Raw genomic sequence first — 20,290 nt, 5'->3', positions numbered from 1 at the left:
GACAAACTGATAGACTTTGAATTATTTTATTAATTGGTTATAAATACTCTGAGACTGTATATCCTTACTGCCTGCATAGGGCATACAGTTCCCCACTGACACTCCCACAGTCCTCTGCTTCCCTAGACTAATACTCCATTAGAAGAAGAATGAATAAAACACGACATGCATCACTAAATTTACCTTATTATTATTCTACTAATGTCTACAGGAGAGGTAAAACAACACAATTTGGTAGATCCAAAGATGGGAAATTAAAGGGAGGGACATATAAGTTTTTGCTTTGCAAGGTCAGACATACTGATTGTTTTATTAAAGAAGAGAACACTGAAAGATGAGCAGGTTTGTGTGGAAAGTCCTTACATTTGTTCTTGGACAGGTTGACTTGGGATGTTAAATCCCCCAAATTATTACTGCATCGACTTTATTAATAAAACAAAGCTAAACATATTGGAACTTGCAGTGGGAAAGTCCCGTAGTTCCCCCTTATCCACAGTTTCATTTTCCTTGGTCTCAGCTTGATTTCGTTTCCAATCATCAACCAAGGTCTGAAAACATTAAATGGACAATTCCAGAAATAAAGAACTTATGATCTTTAAATTGTACACCATTCTGTGTATCATGATGAAATCTCATGCCATATTGCTTTGTTCCAGCTGGGATGTGAATAATCCCATTGTCAGTGTATCCACACTGTGCATACAGCACAATAAGATTTTGAGAGAGAGAAGCCACATTTATCTAACTTTATTACAGTATGTTGTTATAATTGTTCTAGTTTATTATTAGTTATTGATGTTAATCTTTTACTGTGCCTGATTAAAAATTAAACTTTAGAGTGTGCCCGGTGGTCAGAGTCAAACCATCCAGATTGCAGCTCCTCAGATCCATAAAAGACACACTCAGGGGGCAGACTCAGTTAGCACCAAAGTCCCACTGAAGCAAGTCTTGCCCCAGAGGGGTGTCTCCAGCACAGAAGTTCGCCCACTGCAGACACAGCTGATTCTCACAGCCAATTGGCCTGGAGGTCAATCCCTCCCAGTGATACCTACAACAATCAAGGCTTAACTACAACAAGACTATGCACAAAGCCCACAAGGGGGTGCACCAAGAGTGTCTACCTGCCGAAACCGGTTTGGCTCAGTGGATAGAGCATCAGCCTGCGGACTGAAAGGTCCCAGGTTCGATTCTGGTCAAGGGCATGTACCTGGGTTGCGGGCACATCCCCAGTAGGAGATATGCAGGAGGCAGCTGATCGATGTTTCACTCTCATCGATGTTTCTAACTCTCTATCTCTCTCCCTTCATCTCTGTAAAAAATCAGTAAAATATATTTTAAAAAAAAAAGAGTGTCTACCTCAGGTGAGGCTGAGCCTCTGGGCCCTATTGGACACCTAGCACAGAAAGCCACTCTATTGACACAGCAAAGCATAAAAAATGCGGAGACAACCAGGACACAAATGACAGAAATGGAGGAAAGCAAAATACTGGATATAGAGTTCAAACCACACTTTTAAGGTTTTTCAAGAATTTTCTAGAAACTGCCGATAAACTTAATAAGACCCTCAAGGAATCTAGTGAGACCCTCGAGGTTGTGATAAAGGACCAACTACACATTAAGCATACACTGACTGAAATAAAGAATATTATACAGACTCCCAACAGCAGACTAGAGGATTGCAAGAATCAAGTCAAAGATTTGAAATACGAAGAAGCATAAAATACCCAACCAGAAATGGAAAATGAAAAAATAATCCAAAAATACGAAGATAGTGTACGGAGCCTCTGGGACAGCTTCAAGCGTACCAACATCTGAATTATAGGGGTGCCAGAAGAAGAGAGAGAGCAAGATATTGAAAACCTATTTGAAGAAATAATGACAGAAAACTTCCCCTACCTGGTGAAAGAAATAGACTTACAAGTCCAGGAAGCACATAGAACCCCAAACAAAAGGAATCCAAAGAGGACCACACCAAGACACATCATAATTAAAATGCCAAGAGCAAAAGACAAAGAGAGAATCTTAAAAGCAGCAAGAGAAAGACAGTCAGTTGCCTACAAGGGAGTACCCATAGTACTGTCAGTTGATTTCTCAACAGAAATTTTGCAAGCCAGAAGGGAGTGGCAAGAAATATTCAAAGTGATGAATAGCAAGAACCTACAACCAAGATTACTTTACCCAGCAAAGCTATCATTCAGAATTGAAGGCCAGATAAAGAGCTTCACAGATAAGGAAAAGCTAAAGGAGTTCATCACCACTAAACCAGTATTATATGAAATGCTGAAAGGTATCCTTTAAGAAGAGGAAGAAGAAGAAAAAGGTAAATATACAAATTATGAACAACAAATACACATCTATCAACAAGTGAATCTAAAAATCAAGTGAATAAATAATCTGATGAACAGAATAAACTGGTGAATACAATAGAGTCAGGGGCATAGAAAGGGAGTGGACTGACTTCTTGGGGGGAAAGGGGTGTGGGGGATATGGGAAGAGACTGGACAAAAATCGTGCACCTATGGATGCAGACAGTGGGGGGTGAGGGTGAGGGCAGAGGGTGGGGTGGGTACCGAGTGGAAGGGAGCTATGGAGGGAAAAAGAGGAACAACTGTAATAATCTGAACAGTAAAGATTTAATTTTTTTTAAAAAAAGGAATAAAACCCATTTCGGTGGTTGAACCAGAATGAGGTTTAGAGCCCAGTCAGCCTGACCTCTGCTTTGCCCTCTAATGGTGGCTCCAGAGGCACCCAGTGACTACTAAGGTATCTGTAGAATCTCAAGGGTGATGACTCAGGCTCATTTGCATACCCATAATACCCTGCACGGAGTACAATCCTTTTCAAGTTTAAAAGACCTTTTTTTTTTTTTTTTAAATATATTTTATTGATTTTTTACAGAGAGGAAGGGAGAGAGAGATAGAGAGTTAGAAACATTGATGAGAGAGAAACATCGATCAGCTGCCTCCTGCACATCTCCTACTGGGGATATGCCCGCAACCCAGGTACATGCCCTTGACCGGAATTGAACCGGGGACCTTTCAGTCCGCAGGCCGACGCTCTATCCACTGAGCCAAACCGGTTTTGGCAACCTTTTTTTTTTTTAACTTGTCATTTCTAAGTACAAGAAACTTACTTGAAAAACTTCTTGTGCAAACTTTGGGCAGAAAATACCTCTAGCGCTAAAACGCCACCATAACTGAACTAGCAGATGTAGTTCCTGGGGAAGGGAACTTGGGAGCAGTAAAGTGCACTCTGGTTTCTCCTCAAATCAGATTAACCTTCTGCCTTTTATTGGAGATATCTGTGGAGAGGAATAATTTGGAGCTTATACTAAATTTTTTTTTCTTTTGTATATATTTTGTTGAATTTTTTACAGAGTGGAAAGGAGAGGAATACGGAGTCAGTAACATTGATAAGAGAGAAATGACTGGATTTGGACCTTGGGGCCAACGCTCTATCCACTGAGCCAAACCAAACTGGTGAGGCTATACTCAATTTTTGGCGGCCTCATTTTTTGGCAGGGCTAATCTTGTGGTTACAGAGAAAGAGGACTTCTGTTTTTTTTAACTTGGGCTGGATAGGATTTATAATTGGGGCCACTGCCCTTAATATCAGCAACCCGACAATTAATTGATCAGCAGTTAGCTCAAACGCCGGGAAAATCCTGTGGGTTCCCGGAGCCACAGACAATGGCTACCTATAGCCTGGCAAATGAGCAACGACTAAGCGCCTTGGAAGACATTGAACGGGAAAATGCAGGTACCGTGATCCTGGAACTTTCCAAGGAAAAAAACCAATGAGCGGCTGCTACACCGACAAGCGGCGGCTTTCAGGGCGTCGGTGCAACATGTAGAAGAGGAGCTGTCAGCTCAGATCGGCTACCTAACCCAGGTAGCCACAGGGCAGCCCCACGAAGGCTCCAGCTACTCTTCAAGCAAGGACTGTCAGATGGCACTACAGCGAGTGGACTATGCTCGCCTCAAGCTCAGCGATGTGGCCCGAACCTGTGAGCAGATGCTGGAAATCTAAGCCAAGTGGGCAGAGAGACATCTTGGAGGCAGATCACCACCTGCCCCCCGGGACAGAACCTGGGGACCTGTAGATTGAGGAGCACAGGCTGCCATGCATGCCCTGCTGGTCATATATGAGGACAAAGAGGCAAAAGGTGGGAATGGAGAAACTTAAAGCCCACGCCTGCCCACGACTCTGTGCTGGCTCCTCCAGCAGGTGCTCCTGCTCTGACTTCACCAAAGTGCTGACAAAGCTCAGGCAGGAGATAAAGAGTCAGTCACCCAACCCACTTCCTCAGATACTTCATGTCCTTGTCCCCTTCCGCAGACTTGACCCAATGAAGACACATTTTTCTTCACTGGGAGAGATAAAGCAGGAACTAAGGGTTTTAATAATAAAAAAAAAACAAGAAAGACGACTTCTAAATTATAAATAAATAAATAAAAGTTAAACTTTATCATGGATATGTATGTACAGGAGAAAACATAGTTTATATAAGGTTTAGTACAATTCAAGGTTTCAGGCAACCATTGGAACATAAACCCCAAGGATAAAGGGGGACCATTGTATTCTGAAAGGGTCTTGGTGTCTCAAAAAGGGGACATCAAAGTGAGATATTTATTAATCTTTGGGATCTGGGATCAGGAAGGTTAAAAGATTTTTCAAGACAGAGAACTTGAAAATTGGGCAACACTCATGAAATTATAGTTTAGAATTGCTGGCCACAGCAAAGCAAGGTTAGTAAAGTCAATCTTAATAAATGAACTTGCTTAGGTGAGCAGAATATCTCTAAATTGATCTTCAAGAATTTCTTTTTGAAAATATATATTTTTATTGATTCCTACAGGGAGAGGCAGGGAGAGGGAGAAAGAGAGGGAAACATTGATGTGCGAGCAAAAGATTGATTGGCTGCTTCCTGTAAGCCTCCCACCAAGGATCTAGCCCACATCCCAGGTATGTGCCCTGACCAGAAACCTAACAAGCAACCCCTTGGTGCACAGGCCAACACCCAACCAACTAAGGCACACCAGCCAGGGATTACAGTCGTGTGTGTGTGTGTGTGTGTGTGTGTGTGTGTGTGTGTGTAAAAGTTCACTGGAACAAATGACAAGGACAGTTTGATCTCAGTTCTCACAGGCAACTTTTGAGATATCCAAGGGCACATGTTGCATAACTCAGAGGGATAGTATGAAATTTAGGAGTAATCATTATATAGACTAATAAAGATCTGGAGAGTGTTCTCTTCAAGATTACCCAGGGAGAGAAAAAAAGTAGACCAGGACTGGGTATTAAGAAACGTCAACATGTAATAGCACAATATAGAGATAAACATTCAAAGGATATTGAGAAGAGGTAAAAAAAAATATGAGTGTGAACAGGAGCATGTAAGGAAGATACATCAAGAAGGAAAGAGTGATCCAAAAGGCCAGTGCTGTTGAGTGTTAGGGAGATATGAGGACTGAAACGTCCATTTACTAATTAGAAAGTCATTGTTAATCTTAGTGTGAGCTGTTGGGGTGATTTTGTAAAGAAAAAAAACAGATAAGAAACTATTAAAAAGGGTGTGAATGGATAGGAATTGGAAGGTACTTCAAGAATTTTTGCTGAGCAAGAGAAGAGAAAGATAAGTAATTGGTAATTGTAGGAATGTGAAAAGTTGATTGTTTTTCAGGTGGAGAGATTTGCATATATTTAAATATGCATATTATCTGCTGCTATTCTCAGTCAAAAAATAAATCCTTCATTCCTTCCTTCTTTCCTTTCTTTCTTCCTATATCCTTCCTTTCTTCCATGTACTGATTCATTTATTCATTTTATCCAGCAAAGAGAACAGACCTTGGCCCTAGGAACTGACAGTCTCATGAAAGTTGAATATGTAGAAGGGAAATGTGAGTAGGTGGATAAATATCTTATCCCTGTTATTGCATCATTAGTAGAAATGTAGTTTAAGTTATTATTGTTCTATCCCAAAGGGAAGAGTTTACATTACTTTACAATATAAGTATTCAGCCGAAGATTGGACTGTGTTTTGAAGCTTCAGAATCAAATTTCCTCCAGATATAGCTGGCTCCATACTGGGAAGAAACTTGTGACCTCGAGCTTATTAACATGATGAAACAATCCAATGAATTAGCAGGTATAAGCCTAAGACAAAATAGGAAATCAATTTTTTTTATTAATTGTAAAAGCCTAAGTTGAGGGTGGGGAATAAATTTCAATCTGTTGAGATAGTGTACATTTAAGTATTCACTTGAAATTACTGTTCAATCAAACTTTCCTCCATTTCAATGCTAAAATACTCATTTTCCTCCAACCCCTTAAACCAAAGGTGCTATAAGCAAACTAGAATATACATAGGAAGTCATGCTGCATTCTCATGTTGCTAATTGGTATTTGGATGAATATAACATAGAAGCAAGACAAGACAAGAGTATAGTATTTCCATTAGCTTCTCTACCCATGTTCCTGCATCTTAATCAGAGCCTTGTTAATATTTAAATATGCATTTTAAGCCCCGAGTGTATAAACAGTCATGGAAGTTTCATTAATAACTGTAATTTGTATAAAAGGATATATGCCACAGACAAATGCTCAAATGTGTAGTTTAATTGGAGTTATAAAAACTTATTTTATAGCTCAGAAATGTAAAAAAAAAATTGCAGCAGGAAATGAACTTATTTTTAGCTACTAAGATGCACTGTGGTTTATCATTTATTGAGAAAAGATTTTTATTTTAAGGTAATATTTCTCTATCAGCTATGTACTTGCTGTGTTGTGTTTTTTTTTTTAATGTGGGGCTATTTGGAGATAGAAAAATGAGAAAAGGATCTGCAGGGGAAAGAGATATTGACATCACCTGAAATGCCTTCCATTCTGCAGATTCTGAGCTCTGCAGCCTTCAAAAGGGCCATAATGGAGCAGAGAGAGCTGTCACTCTAGAGCTGTGTCTCTTTTCTCCTTCATCAGTCATGCTTCAAATGGGTCCTTCTGCAGAGCAGTGGCTTGAAGCAACAATCACCCTCCCTTCCTCACAGCAGTCTGCCACAGAACAAAGCCCCTGGAATAATGTCAGTTGAAATGATGAAGTATGTCTTTTCTATGCATCCATAAGGATACTTATAGTGTCTTTCTGGTTCTAAAGGAGAGGATATAGTTCATTATTAGCAACAGCTCTGAATCTTTCTTACTATGTGCAACTTAACTCTTTTATTAACCATAGAATTTATATGTATATTAGAAGCCCAGTGCACGAAATTTGTGCATGGGTGTGGTCCCTAGGCCTGCCTGGCAATCAAACCACAAATGTCTGGCATGGAAGGGCAGGTCCCAGCTGACCTCTGGGCCCTGGGCAGCACCTGGGCCCCTGGACCCCCACGTGTCCCCCTCTGCCTGGGTCCTCAGGCCCCTGCCCAGCTCCCTCAGCACCTGGGAGCTGGGCAGCAGCCCTGCCCCCCCACTGCTGCCATTGGTTGCTATCTACAGGGTGATCGGCAGGATGATTGGGCCCAGCTCACACCCACCTTGGCCTAGCACCACCCACACACCTGCTCCACCATCCCGCCATGGTCCTGCTCTCATCGGGCCCTGCCTCCACTGCCGCCCGCTGCCAGTTGCTGATGCCTGCTATGTTCCGCACCACCCCCTGGTGGTCAGTGCACATTATAGTGAGTGGTTGAACTCCTGGTTGAGGGGACAATTTGCATATTAGCCTTTTATTATATATAGATAAGAATAACTCATGGACACAGACAGTAGTGTGGTGAAGGTCTGGGGCAGGTGAAGGGTGTGGGCTAGAAGGGGTCAATAGAGAAAAAGGGGTACATCTGTATCACTTTCAACAATAAAGATAAATTAAAAAAACAAACAAGAGGAAAGATATCAGGAACTTTCTAACACATAACAAACATTAGATTTCTATCCTTAGAATAAGCTCTGACTCAAATACTGTTTTATACTAAGTATTAGTATGGAATATGCATCCAGCAAGAAATTTATGGAGAAGAAACATGTCTTTAGAGTTATATGATAATCACTCATGAGATGTTGCTCGTCATCCCCAAAGCTTTTATGGAAAAAGATAGATGGAATCTTTACATCAAAACAAACAGATTGAATTCTTTGCAATTTTAGCAAGTGGGTTGATTGAGAATTCCTCTCAGAGGTAGTTGATTAAGCTGTGACTGTAAGGGTCGTTTACTTGATGCATACACTATGTAAAGGTCAGGCCTGCACATGAATAGCTACTCTATGTAAAAAGCCTACCTTCCCCAAAAACATGATTGCCACTGTACTGCCGCACAGTATTGTCTTGGCATTACTGGGAAAGAATAAAAGCCTCAAACCTTCCAGTGCCCTGCAAGACCCAATATCACAAAATTCCCTCTTCTGCCCCTCACATTGCATCTCCTATTTTCTCCCCCTCCTGGTCAGCTCCACTGCAAGCATAGGCCACCCTGCTGTTCACTAGGACACTTCCTTCACAGTTTCATCTTTGTCTGAATTGTTCTTTATAGATTCGCTTGGCTAGCTCTGTTTCCTCTTTCTGTATTTTCATAGCATTTATTACTATCTAACATGAAAATAGAATTTCTATATTTATTATGCTTATTGATCATTGTATGTCTCATACCTCCAAGAAAAAATTCATTTACTTCATATTATCTCTTTGAGTAGGACTCTATGTTGTTAATTGTATCCTAAGTGTTGATATCTGTACCTGACACAGTGTAGGCACTCAAATACTTATTGAATGAATGAATTAGTGAAACCAAGAACCATCTTCTTTTCTCATTACCTTGTAAGACACTCGCTACCTACTTAAAAGTAATTAACTCAGCAACTTAATTTCCTATTAACAGATTCCCTGTTTTAGGTTCAAGCTCTGACACCAGGAGGTCCTTAAAGTAATGCATTTTTTTTAAAAAATATATTTTTTTATTGATTTCAGAGCAGAAGGGAGAGGGAGAGATAGAAACATCAATGATGAGAGAATCATTGATTGGCTGCCTCTTGCACGCCCCCTACTAAGGATCGAGCCTGCAACCCGGGCATGTGCCCTTGACCAAAATCAAACCCGGGATCCTTCAGTTCACAGGCTGATGCTCTATCCACTGAGCCAAACCAGCTAGGGCAAGTAATGCATTTTGATAACTGCAATAAAATAACATGTTGACCTACTCACTTAACTATATGCAAATTGTGCTTATCAAATGACATACTTTGTATTTTAAGTATCAGGGACCTGAGAGTATCAAACTGAGAATCTAGATTTTGATGAGGGGACTTGGAAAGAAAGTTTGCTACCCTAGTGTATGGGGCAAAGGGAAGGAGCTGGTTATTTCAAGGTGCATTGAGAAGAAAAAGGAGAGGAGTAGGGGTGAACCTAGATTTTGGAAGATGATATAAACATGATAGGACAAAATCATCCAATGGAGGAGGAACAAAAACATAAAGAAAACTGTTCGTTTTTGTTGTTGTTGTTGACAGTATTACAGATGTCCCCCAATTACCCCCTCCCTGGCTTAGCCCCCTTCACCCCAATCTCTGCCCCACCCCAGGCCTTCACACTATTGCCTGTGTCCATATAGTTTTAATAGGGCCAGCCCGGCTTGTTGCATTTCAACAAGTCTTTGGGAAAAGCCTTTGATTTTCATCAATTTATTAGGAAGTTTAGAAATACATATATCCACTAAAGGGAACAAGTTCACACAAATTGGAAGTGTATTGACCCTGCTCCTTTCTGTAAAAGAAGAAAGAAATAAGAAAAATAGAAGGATTAGTAGACATCAAGTTTAGAGATGTGATGGAAAAAGTATTGGAAGGCAGAATTCACATTTCTCAAAAGGCCAAGTACAGGTCTTTCCCCCCAAGTCATGCACCACCGTGCTTTGAATCATATGTGATTTTCTATTCTAGGCAGCCAATTTCCCTGGCCACCTTAATGACCTAAAGGGAGAGCAACAATGGTTGTGATAAGCATGCATGTTTTTGCACCATTCCTGTCCTGATGACAGGTGGCACCATTCCAAGAGTTAAATATCTCTCTTGGAAATACTTGGAATACATTAAATGTCTTACTAGTATTTATGTTCTAAATCAGTTTGTTTTATTCCTCTCGAGATATTAGAAGTTCTGACCCAATTTTTTATATTAACCTATATATTCTTAAGAAAAATATATCATAATTTAAAGGGATTTAGGTGGTGAAAAATCTAAATCTATTACCTTAATTTCCTTTTTTATAGATTAAATATTGCAGGATCATTTTTGAGACTAATTTTTGATGTAATTCCTCAGGGAATATGAGCTTTTGCTATCTGAGGTGATTTTTTTTTTCTTTTAAATCAATGTGTCCACTAAGGAGCATATTATTGTGCACCAGATGGAATTAAATGAACCATTGTGTGAACTTGGCATTTTTAGATCGGATTACCTGAATGTAATTACCTGCAGACAGTTTCTAAATATGTGTTCATAAGGGATTAGTTTTTATACAGAGATTCTCTTCTATTCTCATTTTTTTTCTTCTTACAACGTGTTTAGTCATTTTGGCTTATTGTACCATCATGTTCTGCCACCGATAATGGTGAGAATTAATCCTGAACTACCAGAATTGATGAGACAGAACAAGTGGACAGCTGTTTAAAAAACAAACAAATAGACAAGGGACAACTTACAAGAGAGATTGTTATAGTTTTGTGCCATATACAATTAGAATCATCTGCCCCAATTCTAATAATACTGAAATTTGGAGAAATCAATCTGTGTGTTAAACAGAATTTTTTTTCAGGAATAAAACTGGAATCCAGTATTTTATTTCCTATTGCCATTTTTAAATCACATCAGTTGAAGAATATGAATGTTTGCACATTTTTTTATCACATTTTATTGTGTTTTCCTTGGGAAGGAATAGAATTAGCTTTCTGTGAGTCATCTCTTCACATAGGGAGTACACCCTCTGGGTGACATTTTTTAGTGTGACCGTGACCTCTTGTTCTCACTCCTTAAATAATGAGGAGAGATTACGCATGTTTCCCACATTGATATTAAATGCACAATTTCCTCTTTGTACATAAATATATATTTAGGCTTTGGAAGAATGGGAATTCAAAACTCTATTTTAGATTCTCTGCACTACAATTTTATCTTTCTTTTTAAAAATGAATTGTCCCACAAGGTGTGGTTGAGTATAGACATATGAACCAGGAGGTCATGGTTTGATTCCCAGTCAGGGCACATGCCCAGGTTGTGGGATCAATTCCCAGTGTTGGGTGTGCAGTAAATAGCTGATAAATGATTCTTTCTCCTCATTGATGTTTCTATCTCTCTCTCCCTTTCCCTTCTCCTCTGAAATCAATAAAAAAATATTTAAAAATAAAAATGAATTGTCTATATAATTTTCAAGTTGTTGCTACTCTCCTGGAGCAGTTGACAAAGAACATATAATATGAGTTAGGGCAACATCAAGTTTAATGGAAAAAATGTGACTTATAATTTCATATTATTTCATATACTATATGCTTATTTTTTTTCTGAATCTTATAAACTTTCTGATGACTCTAGTGAGGCATATACCCAAAGCGTATGACTTTTTTTTTCTTTTAGCAAGAGTGTGAGTATGCTAAGTTGCCATCAGGAATTCACTTTTAGAGAATTCACCTAGTATCTTATTCTAAAATACCTGATCATCTGGAAAAAAATAATGAGCAGAACTTTGCAAAAATGAAATAACTATAGATAATCAAATATGTGCTGTCAGTTTGTGAATTGACATTAATTTATGTTGAAAACAGGTCACTTCCAAATAAGGAAAAATTGACATTGATATTAACATAGACTTGAAGTTAATATTATGTATGTTATAGGTTCTAAGTTGTAAAACAAAAGAAAAAGACTTTGGCTACCTTAAGCGAAAAGTAGTTTGCAGAATATATGGTGGGCTCATTAATGGGAGTCTCAAAAATCAACCTTGAAGGCAAAAAGGTACATAATTTCTATTGGAGGTTTGGAAGCAGGGATGACAGGCATGATCTTCTAGAATCTGCAACAGCTTTATTGAGCTATCACTCACATGGCATACAAGTCACCTATTTAAAGTGGTACACATAGAATGCCTCTACTGCTGTTACTAGCTTTGTTTCTCTAACTGAAGAGCCTAAGTCCAGAAGATGCACCTAGATGGCCAGGCTTGTGCCACAGGCCCTCTTTCAGCTGGTGTCAGAGCTGGTGAGGGTGCGGGGTGGCTGGGCATGAGGTAATGAAATATCCAGAAGCAGCTTCATGGATTTACTCTTGCAACAAATAAGGTGGGAAAGATGAAGCAAGGGCTATTTGCAGTGATGTGTTGGTAACTATTTAATAACTAGCTCTACAGAAAGAAAAAAAAAGACATTTCTTTAAGAATTTACAGATTTCCATGGTGTAAATATTTCAACTATAAGAAATAATTTGAAGCAACCAATAAGATTGCTTTCAGAGCTGGGAAGAGATACTCACAATGTATTCTTTTATTTTTTAAATATATTTTATTGATTTTTTTTTACAGAGAAGAAATGAGAAGGATAGAGAGTTAGAAACATCGATGAGAGAAAAACATCGATTCAGCTGCCTCCTGCACACCCCCTACTGGGGATGTGACCAGAATCGAACCTGGGACCCTTGGGTCCTCAGGCCGATGCTCTATCCACTGAGCCAAACCGGTTAGGGCAACACAATGTATTCTTAAGAGCTAAAAAGAGCTGGCTCCAGCACACTACTAGGTTTCTCCCCAAATGAACACAATTGCTTTTAGAGAGGGAGAATGAATGCTAAATAGAAAAAAAAGAATAGCATGTATTCAGGTATTCAGCAAAGCTATCATTTAGAATTGAAGGACAGGTAAAGACCTTCCCAGACAAGAAAAAGCTAAAGGGGTTCATCACTGTCAAACCAGTATTACAATAAATGTTGAAGGTTCTTCTTTAAGAAGAAAAAATAAAAGATCAAAAATATGAATAATAAAGTGGCAATAAATACATATCTATCATCCATTAAAAAAAGTACTAGAAAATGTTATGAATTGGAAACAATCCTATATAATAACAGGCAAATATGCAAATAGACCAAACAACAGAATAACCGGAACAATTGAACAATCGGTCACCATGACGTGCACTGTCCTCCAGGGGGCGTGTGCGGAACATGGCAGGCTTTGGCCATGGCAGGAAGGTGGAGCAGGTGAGCGGAGGAGCCAGACCAAGGCAAGGCAAAGGTCACTGTCATTGGGGCAAGCCTCTGGTGCTTATTGAAAATTCTTTGCTCCCTCGCACCGCGGTCCCGCCCAGCACTCACACCTGCTTCCGGTGCTCAGCGCCGGTCCCGATCACTCAGTGCCATCAGCGGGTGCCAGCACCAGCTGCCAGCCCTGATCACCCCTGAGGGTTTCTCCACCTCCCCCTGGTCCTGAGGGCTGATCAGGGAAGCAGCTGCCACTTGCATCCACTGATGGTGCTGGCCCCAATCCCCTCGCGCTGTCAGCAGGTGCAAGCAGGGCCAGCGCTGTCAGCGTGTGGGAGTGGCAGCAGTGGGAGCAGGGTTGCTGGCAGACAGGGAACTGGGGGCCATGGCAGGAGGAGCTGGGAAGGAGTGCAGAGGATGGGCCAAGATCCACCCTGTTCCTCCTGCAGCCTTGCGGTCCACAGTTCCTTTTAAGATTTACGAATTCATGCATTGGGCCGCTAGTGACAAAAACACTAAAGCCCAATTCATCATAAGTAAAACAAGAGCATGCTATTAGAGAACATCAACTTTCTACCAGCCAGGAATGAATGAAAATGTAGAGAATTTCTACTACAGTACCTAAGCCATAAATTCCTAAAAGTTCTCTATAAACATATTAAATTTTCTTAATTGTAAACAATGAGATCTGAAGAAAATTACTTCAGTTTTAAAACATAATTTACTTTAAATAGATATGTTAAAATTCATCAAATTCAATATATTAAAAGTAAAAAGCTAATTTTGACCATCATTTTCACATTTAAAAATTATCATTATTCAAGTCTCCATTTTACATTTTGTATAATGTCTATTTTTTAAAATATATATTTTTTTATTGATTTCAGAGAGGGAAGGAGAAGGAGAGAGAAATAGAAACATCAATGATGAGAGAGAATCATTGATTGTCTGCCTCCTGCATACCCCACACTGGGAATTGAGGCCGCAACCCGGGCATGTGCCCTAAACTGGAATCGAACCCGGGACCCTTCAGTCCTCAGGCTGACACTCTATCCACTGAGCCAAACCAGCTAGGGCAATGTCTATTTCTTACACATTCTAATTTCTAGCTGATGGTGTATAGGGAGAAGACTTATGAAAAATAAAATTACATGCAATGTGCCTACCAAAAAAACAGAAAATTTTATAAAAGGGGATAAGAAATAGGAGCTAGATGTTTAAGAGGAATTGATTGAAACCAGAAGATGAAAGTGTTTCAAGAAGAAAGTAGTTGGGAATCATAAAAACAAATGAAGAGTCAAGTAAGAAGATCTCAGAATAATTCAATGAATTCATTAAGAAAAATGGTAACAGGTGACACTGACATTGGTAACAACTAAAAAGAATTTGTGTACTTAATATATTGCTTTTATATCTGTAAATAAACCTCTTATAGGATATGAAAATGTTCCCTTCATCACATGCTGGCATTTCCTGGTTTTGAAGATGGTCTCTGCTTAGATATGCTTTTGATGATATGTCTACAATTCTCCTTTGGCTTCATGCTCTGAGCCATGTTATGAGTACATTGATGTCATGCTATCATGAAAGGAAACTAATAACAATTTATCAAGATTATAATTAAGCGTTTGGAAAGGCAGTATGAAATAACCATTTGTAAATTAATGAGGAGATGACCCTGTTACTACTAAATGTCAAAGAACGGAGAATTTTTATGAGGTCCCCAAATGTCTTTGCAACACGCACAGCACAAATGCAGAATTACAAGTGAGTTAGGGAATCTCAGAAGGAGACCATCTAAGTACAACTGTTTCATATTTACTCAAGGCCACAACACTAAGCAGAGATGAGGTGGTTACTTAGAGCTGACTCCAATGCAACAACCTTGACAAGATCTTCTGCCTCTGGGTCCCCGTCGGAACACAGCTGCTACAATCTGCACAGAGGCAGAATTCTGCTGAGGACAGGAAGGAACCGAACATTGGCTACACCAGTGCCCATTTCCACCCAGGCTTGCAACACCAATCTAACAATGTACACAGGGAGCTCCTGTGATGTCTGGGAGGGGTTGTTTACCAAGCCCCACATCTCCTAGTTCTGAAATCAGACTCAGCAGCAGGATGACTCATACCCCTTCCAGGGATGAGAGCAGACAGAGGCTACATCGCTGCTTCAGACCTTTCTATCCTTTTCCCTGGGCAGTTCCCAGGGAGATGATTCCCAGGTGACAGTGAGCGTGTCTTTAGTTTATTGCTACACACACATATTGAAACAAATGTTTTCGTTTTTTCGTTGAGAGGTTACTTCTTATTTACCATCTGTTTTAACTTATATGTTAATTATAAAAATCAAATAAAGTAAATATTTATAAAATAAAACCTAAGAATCCTATCTTAGCCCTCCCCTAGGTTTAACATAGCTCCCTGGATTGTCACTGATAATGGTTTGGGCTTTATCTTCCATGTACTAGTATCTGCATTTCCCAGTCACATACACGATGTATGAAGGCTATTTACTATATGTGTGTATATAGTTGGGTGTATACAGATATATGGAAGATAAAGCCCAAAACATTATCTTAGGCCACTCCCTTAGAAGTCTGTTTTATTTATTGTTTGCAAATCCCCAAGATTTCTTCCCCTAGCTTGACTCCTTGGCTAGGAAATGCCCATAAGATATGTAGCCCTAGCATATGTGGTGATGGATTTCAGAACACACAGCTGGGACCACTGATCAATTTTATTCCCTGATATCAAATATATGAAAAGCACATTTTCATAGTTGCATCATAATTTTCAGTCTCAATACAAGCAGCCAGAAAAAGCCTTTTAAAAGGTACATCAGCCATAACCGGTTTGGCTCAGTGGATAGAGCATTGGCCTGCGGACTGAAGGGTCCTGGGTTCGATTCCGGTCAAGGGCATGTGCCTGGGTTGCGGGCACTTCCCCAGTGGGGTATGTGCAGGAGGCAGCTGATCGATGTTTCTAACTCTCTATCTCTCTCCCTTCCTCTCTGTAAAAAATAAATAAAATATATTTTTTAAAAAAATAAAAGGTACATCAGATCATGTCTCTTCTCTAATCAAAATGTTCCACAAGCTCTTCATTTTATTAAGAATAAAAGCTAAATTCACACCACAGCCTCAGCGCCCTTTGTGACCTGCCCCTCACTCCCATCTCCCCTCCTTACCCCTTCAACTTAACATCCTACTGTTCTTCCTGCCCATGCCATCCTAGAGACCCCAGACACTCTGTTCCTTCAATATACCAGGCAAGATAATGCCTCTGGCTGCCTAACGTATGGAGAAAATCGATGTAACCACCCAAGAATTGCACTTGGCTTACTCTCTCCGTGGGCATCTCTTCTCCCAGATTTCTGTGGCTCATTCTTTGTCATTTTTCAGTCTGTGGTCAACAGTGACATTCTTGATGAGGTTTACCTAGTTTACACGCTTTAAAACAGGAGAAGTATTGATCTTAATACTCCCAATACCCTAACTTAGTTCTACTTTTTCATTTTATGTAGCATTTTTTATATGCAAGATTCTATATGTTGTATGCCTATTGTTTGTCCTTCCCCACCAGAATATAAGCTGTGCAAGAACAGGACTTTAGTCAGTGCAGCCCTCTACCCTAGTAATAGTAGCCATTCAGTGAACAATGGAAGAATGGGTGGATGGATGAGTAAATATACACACATATTTAAGAGTTAGTGTAGCAAAATGCATTAGCATTTCAGACTGGTAGGCTCCATCAATTATCTGCTCTAATTAGGTATCTATAATAATAAAAGCAAAATGTGCTAATTAGACCGAATAGCTGAACAACCTTTTGGACGTCATTCCGGGTGTACTTCTGGACAACCTTGCTGACAAAGCCGCAGTGTTGGGGGCCGAGGCAGAGGTGGTTAGGGGTGATCAGGAAGATAGGTGAGCAGTTAGGGGTGATCAGGCAGGCAAGCAAAGTGGTCAGGGGGCGATCAGACAGGCAGGCGAGCAATCCCACACATCAGTTGGACATCTCCCGAGAGGTCCTGGATTATGAGAGGGTGCAGGCTGGGCTGAGGGACACCCCCCTCCCCCGCATGAATTTCATGCACTGGGCCTCTAGTAATAATTATAACTGCAGTCATAAGGAGTACCTAAAACCTCTCCACAGGGTTGTTATGAAGGTTCAGTTAATTACTAGTTAATAATTTTTAAAAACACAAAACAGCTCGTGAAATATATTAAGTGGTTAATTAATGTTACATACTACTATTAATTTTCATTTTATATATATACTAGAGGCCCAATACATGAAATTTGTTCAAGAGTAGGCCTTCCTTCCCCCAGCTGTGGCACTGACTTCCCTCTGGCAACTGGGACACAGGCTTCCCTCCCAACCTTGGCTTCGTCTGGAAGGTCATACAGAAGGATGTCTGGCCTAATTAGCATATTACGCTTTTATTATTTTAGATTAGAGGCCCAGTGCATGAAATTCATGTACTGGGAGGTCCCTCATCCCAGCCTGCAAGCTCTCGCAGTCCAAGACCCCTCAGGATCCGCCTGCCAGCTTAGGCCCGATCACCCCGGAGATTCAGCCTAAACCAGCAGTCAAACATCCCTCTTGCAGTCTGGGGCTCTCGTAGTCCAAGACTCCTTGCTCCTTACCGTTCGCCTGCAGCAGAGGCAGGAGAGGCTCCCACCATCACCGCTACGCTTGCCAGCGGTGAGCCTGCTTCTGGCTGAGTGGTGCTCCCCCTGTGGGAATGTACTGACCACCAGGGGGTAGCTCCTGCATTAAGCATCTGTGCACATCATAGCAACTGGTCGTTCCACTGGTAGTTCTGCTGTTCAGTCAATTTGCATATTTTATTATATAGGATATCTATATAGTTTAGTAAAAATGGAATTATGCTATATGTTATTTATGCAACTTGATTTTTGTACTCAATGAAATACAATTTTTTTCTTTCTAAATAGCGCATAACAATCTCATTTATTCATTCAATAAATATCTTGAGGTGTTTACTCTGTGCTTTTGTAGAATTTACAGTCTACCTATTCTTTCTTTCTATGACTGCATAATATTCTATAGCATTTACATGTCAATATTTAATCATTTTCCTAATATAATATTTTGAATGGGCTTTAATTTTTGTATTTATATAGATATAGATATAGGTATAAATTGTGTAAGTCCTTTCTTGTATTTTCTTAATCAACCAGTTGTTCTTCTTTTCCCTAAGGATTTGCAAGTTTGGTTCTGTATTAAAAATGGAGGAATCAAATGTATACCATATGTTTTGCTATAATTTAGGATATTAAAATTGAGGCAGGAATAAGGGTGCATTCCTATATTTATTCCCTAAAATATCTACAGAAGAGATGTTCATAAGAAATCTACACTAATAAAAGACAAATATGCTAATTGACCATACCTCCACTATGCCCATCAGCCAATCAGAAGAGTATGCAAATTAACCCATTAAAGATGGCCATTAAATTTGCATACTGCAGGTGGGGCGGGCAGCGTGAGACACTGCCCACAGGTCCTGGCCTCCAATCTGTGACTGGGGAGGCGGGGCAGGCAGCTCCAGACACCGCTTGCAGGGTACGGGCCCAAGATTGGGATGGGGGAGGTGGGGCAGGCAGCGCCAGATGCTGCCTGTGAGATCTGGGCCTCTGATCTGTGACCTGGGGAGACTGGGAGAGGGCACAGGCAAGACTGATGGACCCCCCCGAGTGCACAAATTTTTGTGCACTGGGCCTCTAGTTTATTATAATGTTATATTAATTGGAGACATTCTAATGACATATCACAATGTTAGAAAACATGTGATGAAATGCCAATTAGTTAGGAGGCTCAAGAATATGGTCTAGGATATAGATGCTGTTCACAGGACCCTGTGAGAACTGCCTCTTTGGCCAGGCAGATTAGGGCTTTTCTGTTTTGTCAGACCTGGACCGGGGGTTGGAACCCCTCATGAGAAGCCTGCTCTTCATGAGGATTTTTTTCTCTTCCACAGGTAATAAGAACAATTTGCCTGAAACAATCTCTTTATAACATGCTACTCTCACCACCGTTCATAACTAAATGTAGTAGGAATGTCTCCAACAAAATTGACATTGGTAAAAGGTGCTTCGTTTCTAGGTCAGACAATTCAGTCACCATGTGTTTGATGATAAGAATAATGATCTGCTGACTGTTAGCATCTAAGCCTTTTATGTTTCTGACACAAAATTCAGGTAGACCTCTCAGCTATCTGTTTCTCTAGGGAAGTAAACAACTCTAGATCGTCTTCTGAAAATTTCTGTAACTCATTTGGGAGTAATGCTTTTTAAACTTCTATGTTCAGATGACCTGCTCCAGGATCTTGTAAAAGGTACATTCTGATTCAGAAGGTGTGGAAGGGAGCTTGAAATTTTGCCAAGTGATGTTGATACTGCTGGCCTACAGACCGCACCTTGATTAGAAAGTCCTAGAAAATTTCTTATTTACTGGGCCTGTACAGTGTTCTAATGTAATGTCAAAGTGCCACAAAGCTTTCAGTGTATCTCTCCTTTGCAGAACAGCAGCACCTGCCCCACACTTTTTTTGTGTTAAGTAAATTATATACTGTCAGGTTAAAAACCTTTTCACTGAAACTCTCCTTCTGGGAATTGAAATATAAGTTGATTAATCCCTGTGATATGGCCATGGTTCTTATATCACTAATGGTGTCCTTTGTGAAGATTATACATCAGATAGCCAATAGAATGAGCCAAGAAAATTGATTCCTTATGTGTGACAGTAAGTGCGCAGGAAAGTATGTTTTCATTGTGTATTATCTTTTGGATTTAAGTTAGATCTTACCATGGAGCTGGGGAATGGGGTAATTGTAAATAAACATTCCTAATTTATGCATTGTTTCACTTTTACATTTAATTTCTCCCAATCTAAAATTTCACATATAAATCAACAACATTCCTTTTTTGTTTCTTTAGAGACAGTTAAGTCTTATACATGTAGAACCTCAAAAAATATTATTCATTGATCCAGTATAATAATAATGGCACCGACTCTTTGGGGGCAAATTGTAT

The 20,290-nt window shown here is 40.0% G+C and overlaps 1 protein-coding gene and 2 pseudogenes across 1 annotated transcript in view; all 3 read left to right on the top strand.

The window, feature by feature from the left end:
• The window catches only part of GRID2 (glutamate ionotropic receptor delta type subunit 2), a 1,378,765-nt gene that overhangs the window by 908,308 nt on the left and 450,167 nt on the right, over positions 1–20,290 (top strand). The window lies entirely within an intron of this gene.
• Positions 3,248–3,356, top strand: LOC132223362 (U5 spliceosomal RNA; annotated as a pseudogene).
• Positions 3,394–4,381, top strand: LOC132227099 (mediator of RNA polymerase II transcription subunit 11-like; annotated as a pseudogene).

This window comes from Myotis daubentonii, chromosome 1, assembly GCF_963259705.1.
Source record: "Myotis daubentonii chromosome 1, mMyoDau2.1, whole genome shotgun sequence".
Classification (NCBI taxonomy): domain Eukaryota; kingdom Metazoa; phylum Chordata; class Mammalia; order Chiroptera; family Vespertilionidae; genus Myotis; species Myotis daubentonii.
This window is presented reverse-complemented; position numbering and strand designations above follow the sequence as displayed.